This window comes from Photinus pyralis, unplaced genomic scaffold, assembly GCF_008802855.1.
Source record: "Photinus pyralis isolate 1611_PpyrPB1 unplaced genomic scaffold, Ppyr1.3 Ppyr1.4_LG8, whole genome shotgun sequence".
Classification (NCBI taxonomy): domain Eukaryota; kingdom Metazoa; phylum Arthropoda; class Insecta; order Coleoptera; family Lampyridae; genus Photinus; species Photinus pyralis.
The window spans coordinates 23091036-23099266 of record NW_022170819.1 but is presented as its reverse complement, the minus strand read 5'-3'; the positions used below and the strand labels follow the sequence as shown (position 1 = coordinate 23099266).

General features: G+C 41.7%; 1 long non-coding RNA gene and 1 pseudogene across 1 annotated transcript; both read left to right on the top strand.

Moving 5' to 3' along the window:
• The first annotated feature begins 272 nt into the window (after positions 1–272).
• Positions 273–7247, top strand: LOC116178504 (annotated as a pseudogene).
• On the top strand, positions 4319–5481 carry LOC116178511. Its single transcript, XR_004146854.1, has 3 exons — positions 4319–4693; positions 4877–5160; positions 5218–5481. It is a non-coding gene; the product is annotated as an uncharacterized LOC116178511 (long non-coding RNA).
• Positions 7248–8231: the final 984 nt, after the last annotated feature.

Sequence of the window (8231 nt, the reverse complement as noted above, 5' to 3'; positions counted from 1 at the left end):
TTGTGCATTTAATCAATTCTTTATCTTTAATAATAAGAAAGTTACCCAGTAAATCGTTTACTTATTTATAATCTACTTCTACAAATACTGCTTCTGTCACAGTCACGTTTCTTACATATTTTAATGCATCAACTCTAAAAATTGTTCAAAATGGAAAAAGTAATAAACCGAAAATGGCACACAACAATTAACGGCGACACTGGTTTCTAAAATGACAGTCATGACAGAACAAAATTACTAACGAAATTCAAACCGTCAATTTAATAATGCAAAAAACACTAAAACCTTACGCGCGAAATTCAAGCGATCATCACTTCTAATGAATCACCCGGTATCTGTGCTAGTAGGGACTTATCTGATAACCTTAGTATCAAGTTTAAGTTATGTTTCACGATAAGTCGCGTTATTTAGTCGCAATGAAAGCCACACTACACGTGCTACTACTACAAATAACATTTATTACTTTTGCCCAGAGTGCCAAAATTCTTGGAATTTTTAATGGATACTCAGGTAGCCATCAACATCTTGGGAACAAGGTTTTACTTGAACTGGCGGCGAGAAGTCACCAAGTTACCGCAATTGTGCAGAGAAAATTTGCCCCAAAGACGGCTAATGAAAGTTACCAACCCATAATGATTGAATATGATTCTAATTTGATGAGTAAGTGCGTAACCACAAACGATCCTTTATTTAATTGTTCACTGTAGACCTATCATCGACTAATTTGTATAAAAGTGCAAAAAGGGGATTATTAGATACAATATCTAGCACAGCTGGCACTGGACTAGTTTGGACAGAAATGTTCTTCAATCAAACTAGTGTTCAAAATTTGCTGAAGTCGAATCAAGAATTTGACATGGTTATCCTAGAGGAATTCCTAAATGATGCATTCAAAGGCTTTTGTAACTTTTATAAAGCACATTGTGTTTCGGTGAGTGTCGTTGGGCCATCGAGATTTACAAATTTACAAATGGGCAATCCACTTAATCCCTCTTATATGCCTGAAATACTTTCAAGATATTCGAGTGAAATGAGCTTTTTCCAACGGGTTGTTAACACCTTTTCGATTGTTTTCGGAGTTATCAACTTTTACTGGTCGATTTTGCCGAAGCACAATGAAATTTTGCAAAAAAACTTTCCAGGATCGCCTCCCATAACCGAATTATATTACAGAACTTCATTAATGCTCCTAAATTCGCACGTGAGCGTCTCCTCGCCAGTACCTACCTCTTGTACCCAACATGATCGAGATTGGAGGTTTCCATCTTAATACACCAAAGGAGCTACCCCGAGACTTGCAAAATTACCTAGACGAAGCCGAGAACGGCGTCATTTACTTCAGCATGGGAAGCAATTTGCGTGGCAACGATATGGAGGAAAGCAAACGAAACGCTATCATAAAAGTATTTTCCCAACTAAAACAGAGAGTGTTGTGGAAATGGGATAATGACACGCTTCCTCGACAACCTGATAACGTTAAACTCGGCAAATGGTTCCCGCAGCAAGATATTTTGGCGCATCCTAACATTAAACTTTTTGTAACACACGGCGGCCTGTTGAGTGTAATTGAAGCGATTTATCATGGCGTACCAGTCGTGGGCATTCCTGTTTTTGGAGATCAAGAGATGAATATGGCAGTTGCTGAAGCAGATGGGTACGGAAAACTACTGCGATTTAGTGATTTAACCGAGGAAACCTTTCGAACGGCTCTCACTGAGGTTTTAAACAACGACAGGTACGTTTTATATTACTGAGAATTTGGTAAAGTTCCGTTTTTAGGTACAGGGAGAATGCAATTCGGAGGTCGAGAATAATGCACGACCAACCGATGAAGCCGTTGGATAAGGCAATGTATTGGATCGAGTATGTTTTGCGACATAATGGAGCACCTCATTTACGCACGTCCGCGTTAAACTTGCGCTGGTTCCAAGTGCTCTGCTTAGATGTCGTCCTGTTCGCAGCGATAACGATGTTTGTAACCATTTTTGCTATCTATAAGGCAATAGTTTTTTTTTTTTTTTTTTTTTTTTTTTTTTTTTTTTTTTTTTTTTTGGTAGGTGGGGAAATGCTCCTTAAGCACACTCCGGAGGGACAATTTCCGGAGTAGTGTGGGGCTCTCCTATCAGGTATACCCACTAAAACCCCACCTTAGGCTCGGCTTCTAAGGCCATTTGCCTTTCAATTACACACAAAACAAACCGTCAACATACTATAAGTATTACAGTTTATCATTAAAACCAATGCTACTAATAAAACGTAGAGTATTTAGGCATTTGTCATTGGTATTAAGATTTTCCGCCCAAGTATCACTTATTTTGTTAAAATCTCGCGCATTCCTATATTCCGGGCAAACGCATAGTATGTGTTCCAAAGATAAATCCACTCCACAGTGGTCACATTGTGGCCGATCATCACCCGCCAACAGAAATCCGTGGGTCAGAGCACTGTGACCGAGTCGAAGTCTGAATAGTCTCGTTAAGGCCAGACGAGCCATGCCTAAAGGAAACAAAGGCCCTATTTCAGCTTTGACCCTTTTCAGAAAGGCATCAGACTCCGCCCACTGTCCATTCCAGCGTTCATACACACGCGCTTTCACAACCCCACGTCGTGCTGCATAGTCATGTCTACAATGTCGGCATATTCCAGTTGTAGATATGCAAACTCCTCTCTAGCTCTTTCTCCTAAGGACCTACATCTATACAGACGGGCGCGCGTGGTTACGTTTCTTAGCAGATGGTAATTCGGATGATTACCATCCATCGACACTTTGAGGTAATAATTTACCACGATCTGCTTTCTTCGAAGAGCTAGAGGAAGAATGTTTGCCTCAACGTATAGTGACTCGACGGGACTGGTCGGAAAGGCTCCAAGGGAGTATCTTATGGCAAGATTCTGTATTCTGTCCAGCTTGCCAAGCAACGTATTACTACTACATGTAGAATACACAGAACATCCGTAGTCGATCCTTGATAGTATGAGACCTTTATATAGGTCTAGCAGCGTCTTGGGATGCGCTCCCCACTTGTGGTGAGCTAAGACTCGGATGACATTCAGGGACTTTCTACATGTAGTAGCAACGTTCTGTATATGCGCGGACCAGCGTAGCTCTCTATCGAACGTTAGACCCAGGAACTTGACCTCTTGGACCACGCTTATTATGCGGTCATTCATAAATAAAACCGGGTCATAATGGGGTTTGCGAAGTCGACAAAAATGTGCAACCTTCGTTTTCTCCTCTGATAACACAAACCCAACAACGTTGGCATTATTACATATTTGATTTATCGCCACTTGTAATTTACGTGTTATAATACCGACGGTCTTATCTGCACAAAAAATCGTCAGGTCGTCGACGTATAAACATTTTCCGATTTCGTCAGCAACACCTCGAGCTATCTCGTTGATGGCAATGCCAAACAGGGAACAGCTAAGTGTGGAGCCCTGCGGCACCCCATTCTCTAAAACGTGCTCGTTTGAATAAGCGTCGCCAACTCGTACGACAAATTTCCTATTTTCCACAAAAGATTGTATAAACTTTGGCAGATTCCCTCGTAGATTATATTTGAACATATTTTGTAGTATACCATACCTCCAAGTCATGTCGTATGCACCCTTGATGTCAAAGAAGACCCCAACCAGGTGCTCGCCACTGTCGAACGTATTCAGAATACGATCGCTCAACTTGACCAGATGGTCAATAGTTGATCGTCCCTTCCGAAAACCGGTTTGATATGGGACGTATATATTGTTACGTTCGAGGAACGTTTGCAACCTCCCGTTTACCATCTTTTCCAACAGTTTGCCTAGACAAGAGGTCAAACTTATTGGACGGTAGTGTTGTGCTAACAGCGGGTCTTTTCCCGGCTTCGGTATAGGGACTACAACTGCCTGTTTCCATTCAGAAGGGTAAGTTGATTCGATCCAGCAGGTATTAAAGAATTTTAAGATGATCTCTTTCATTTCAGCACTACAGTGACGAAGCATCTGGTTATGGATACCATCTCCTCCCGGTGAACATGACTTGGTGTTACGGATTGCTTCATCTAGATCTTCTAGGTTAAAAGGTAGGTTATCATCTAGAGTTTCATCGGTATCAAAGTTTATAGGTGTCAATTCTTTCTCGATTTTAGCCTCTAGAAAAGTACGAGGATAATTGAGTGAACTGCTAACTTTATAGAATTGATCCGCAATAATGTTACTTATTTCCTGCAGGTTGTTGGTAACTACCCCATCTGAGTTACGCAGAAATCTGGGATAAGCGCAACCGATTTTACCGGATATTGCTCCTACCTTCTTCCAGACTTCGCCAGTGGTTGTCTCCGGTGTGATGGTGGAAACGTATCTTTGCCATGAGTTTCTTTGTGCCTCTAATATCCGCCGGCGACACTCGGATCTTCGTTTTTTAAATTCGATTAAATTCTCCATTGTAGGATGGCGACGGAACCTATTTATTGCTCTTTTCTTTAATAAAATTTTTTCTTTTATTTCAGGTGACCACCACGGAACCATCTTCCTTATATTGCCAGGTTTAGATCTTGGAATGCTGGCCTCGGCGGCATTTAAAATAGATGAGGTTAGCGTATGGAGATTTACCTGGCTTGGCGGGACGAGCAGCCGTGTGAAAAGTTCCCAATTTGCTTGTTGCATTTTAAATTTGGCTATCGTTCTCACAGGAGTGTTCCTGCCTTGCAAGGTAATAATTATGGGAAAATGGTCGCTATGAAGCAGATCACTTTCCACTTCCCATTTTACGCTTGCATGTATCGCCGGTGAACATACCGATATATCGATGGAATCGAAAGTACCGGATCTCACATTAAAGAACGTAGCTGAATGAATCATCATTCAACAAGCTTAAATTTTTATCCTCGATCAGATCCAACAACTCCCTGCCACGAGCATCGTCTGAGCGGGAGCCCCAAACGGTGCTGTGAGAGTTAAAATCCCCAACTAGTATAAAAGGTGCCGGAAGCTGATCTACGATTTTACCAATCTCTTGGACATCATAAGTATTATTGGGAACGTAAATATTACACAGTGTAAGAGAACTGCTAATTTCAAGTTGTACCGCTACAGCTTGATAAGGCGTATCTGGTTTAACCCGTTTATAAGGTATGCCTTGTCGGATGAGGAAGGCCACCCCTCCACAGGCTCTTGCTGGTGAGTAAAAATCCTTTCTTATCAGATTATACCCTTTAATGCTGTATTTTGTTCTAGGTACCAGGTGCGTTTCTTGAAGGGCAATACACCAAGGATTATGCTTTTGAATTAGCAGTTTCAGCTCATTTAAATTGTTGGAGAGTCCTCGACAGTTCCATTGGACAATTTTTGTTGTATCCATTAAATGACAATCACAATTGAATAAGCAACATATAAATATAAATAACAATAAAATAACGGTGTATATGAGGACATTCACAATAAATATATGTACACTTTTACATAAATAAATGATAGACAAACAAAACATATATGTATATCACAGGTGTAATCACAGACTAATTACTAAAAATTTGCGGGTTTCCCGCCGTTTTTCGAGGAATGCGGGGCTTGCCCTTCGGCCAACCCTTCTTTTTCTTTTGATGCTTGGCCTCCTGCACCGTCTCCGAATCGACGGAGGTAATGCTGGAGGACCTCGTTCTGGTTACTGACGTCCTACGTTTTGAACCACGCGTTTCCGCGTCCATGGGCTCAACTTCAGACGGCTCTGACAACAGTGCAACTGTCTCGCTTAGTTGCGAGGCTGGTTTCAGTTGAGTTGTTCCAGATATGGTTTGAGAACGTTCAATTTTCGTGGTAAGTACTTTCATAAAGCTTTGCATTTCTTCCTGTATTATTTTCCTGATTTCAGGTACGGTGGACTGATTTGACAGTGGCGTAGCGGTTACCTGCGCGAAAGGTACACTCGGAACAACAAAGGAATCAACCTTCTTTTTCGCCTCAGGATACGACAACTTGTGCAGCACCTTTACTTCCTGTATTTTCATCTCATGCTTGTAAATTTTGCAGGATTTCGCGATTGCCTTATGAGGACCATTACAATTCGGGCACTCGACAGGAATTTCACACTGAGAACCCTCGTGTGGTGCTTTGCCACACACGCACCTCTTCTCCTGCTTGCAATTCGTGGCGGAGTGTCCAAAACGTTGACAATTAAAGCATCTTAAGGGGTTCGGTATGTAGGGACGTACTTGCAATGGATAAAATGCAGCCATTATGGATTTTGGCAGACGCGGAAAATTAAATGTAAGAACATGATTGGGAGTGTCGTGAAACTCTCCGTCACGTTTCGTCCTTATCCGCCTAATGTCAATCACACCCTGGTTTCGTAAATTCTCTATTATCTCCTCAATGGAGCAATTTAACAAATCCCTACAATACACAACCCCTTTTGATGTATTCAAAGCTGTATGCGGTTCTACTTTAACTTCGAAATCTCCTAACCGTGTCGTTTTCATAAAGTGCTTAGACTGTTTACTGGTTCGGGTTTCTACGAGAATATCACCTTTCACTTTTTTAATAGTTTTGACTTCACCCAATAGACCATACAAAGCCTTATTTATTAGGAAGGGACTTACGTTCGTAAAATCACCTTCCTTCCTTTTAAGTACCAGGAACCGGGGCACAGAGTCCTCCGTCTCACTGGTACCAATATTTCGCGGCAATGAAGGAAAATCCTCCACCTCCGCGCCAATCGTAATTGTGCCGCCATAGCCTTTAGAGTGTCCAGTAGAAACATAGCGTGGGTCGTCAAACGTTCCAGCAGCATTTACTTGCGCCGTGATCTGGTTCCCTACCACGGACGCCGAGCAGCCGCTTGATATCGACCGGGTGAGGCCTGCCCGCTCCGCCTCGCTCCCTGCCGGCTCTGGGGACAATCCGAACCCCTGAGCAGTAAGATGTGGGCGCCCCGAAGGGCTCGAGAAATTGTTCATAGCGTGTCGTCAACAATTGCATTTTATCGCTACTGCCAGCGGGCCAAGGCCTTTTTTTGTGATTTCTAATTTTTTTTTTGACACGAAACAAAGGACAAAAGACTAGAACTACCAAAGAAGACAATACAAACCACCTGGGACAGCTTCGCTTCACCACTGCTGGCAACAGTGGCTACTGAGCCCCCCCCCCACCACGACAAGGTGCTTCCCTTGGGGGGGGGGCAATAGTTATTACATGTCGAAGGCGACCAACAAAATCGAAATTGAAGAATAAACCAAAAAAGAACAATTAGTTGAGGAATGAGATAGAGATCAGTTACATAATTGTATTTAGGCGTTTCATAAACATTTGTGTTGTACAACACAATTATAGTGTTTATTTATTACTCAGTTGTAAACGTTGATTAACAAGACGAAACGCAAACGAGTAAACGTCATGTTTAAACGCTACTGACTTGTAAAATAGTGTGTGAGAGGGTGAGGGTGTGTGTGTGTGTGTGTGTGGGCGCGCGCGCGCTCCTTAGTGAAGGTCAATGGAGGGCTATGTATCACATGTACCCAATATGAACTAAGTGTAAATTAAACACGTTAAATTTACGAAATGTACGCAACGTGCTTATCTTAAAATGACCCGAGCTATATAAGAAGATCAGCTCCAATAAAAATCCCCCCTTTCTTATCGAAAATCCGCTGCCTTTAAGCTTGCGTCAGGTTCCGCCAAAATTACATTAATGATCTGAATTTGTTTATGTTGATTTAATAGTTATATTGTTTACTAAAATAGGTTAAATTATCTGGCCAGCAGGAACATTTTTAGTTCAGTTTAGGATTTTGTATTTTTTTGAGTTTCTGTACGAATTTGTTAGGGAGTAAAAAGTTTGTTTAAAAAATTGTAAAAGGAATTTTATTCATCGAACCCCTGATCGAACCACATCACGAACCTGACAACATTATCAAACTTTTGTCCGAACCGTTCGGAGATCTAGGAAAGCTCAGCGCTAGTTCGGGGCGTGGGGAGTAATAATGGTAATGACCGTGGATGAGCAGGTGCGACGTTTCTTTACATGTCCCCCGAATGCAAAAGAAGCAGCCAGATTGAATGCTGCCATGCAAATGGGAGTTTAGGGACAGTAGATTAATAAATGAGCTCTGATCAATTAGCAGCAATTTAATTTACGGCTTCTCTTAGTAAAAATACAGATTTTTCACTTGCCCTGTAAAATGCTATAAACCGCTTAGCTTAGTTTTATAAGCTTACGACATAATCAACTGGTAGTAGATATTGGGTTTTCCTCA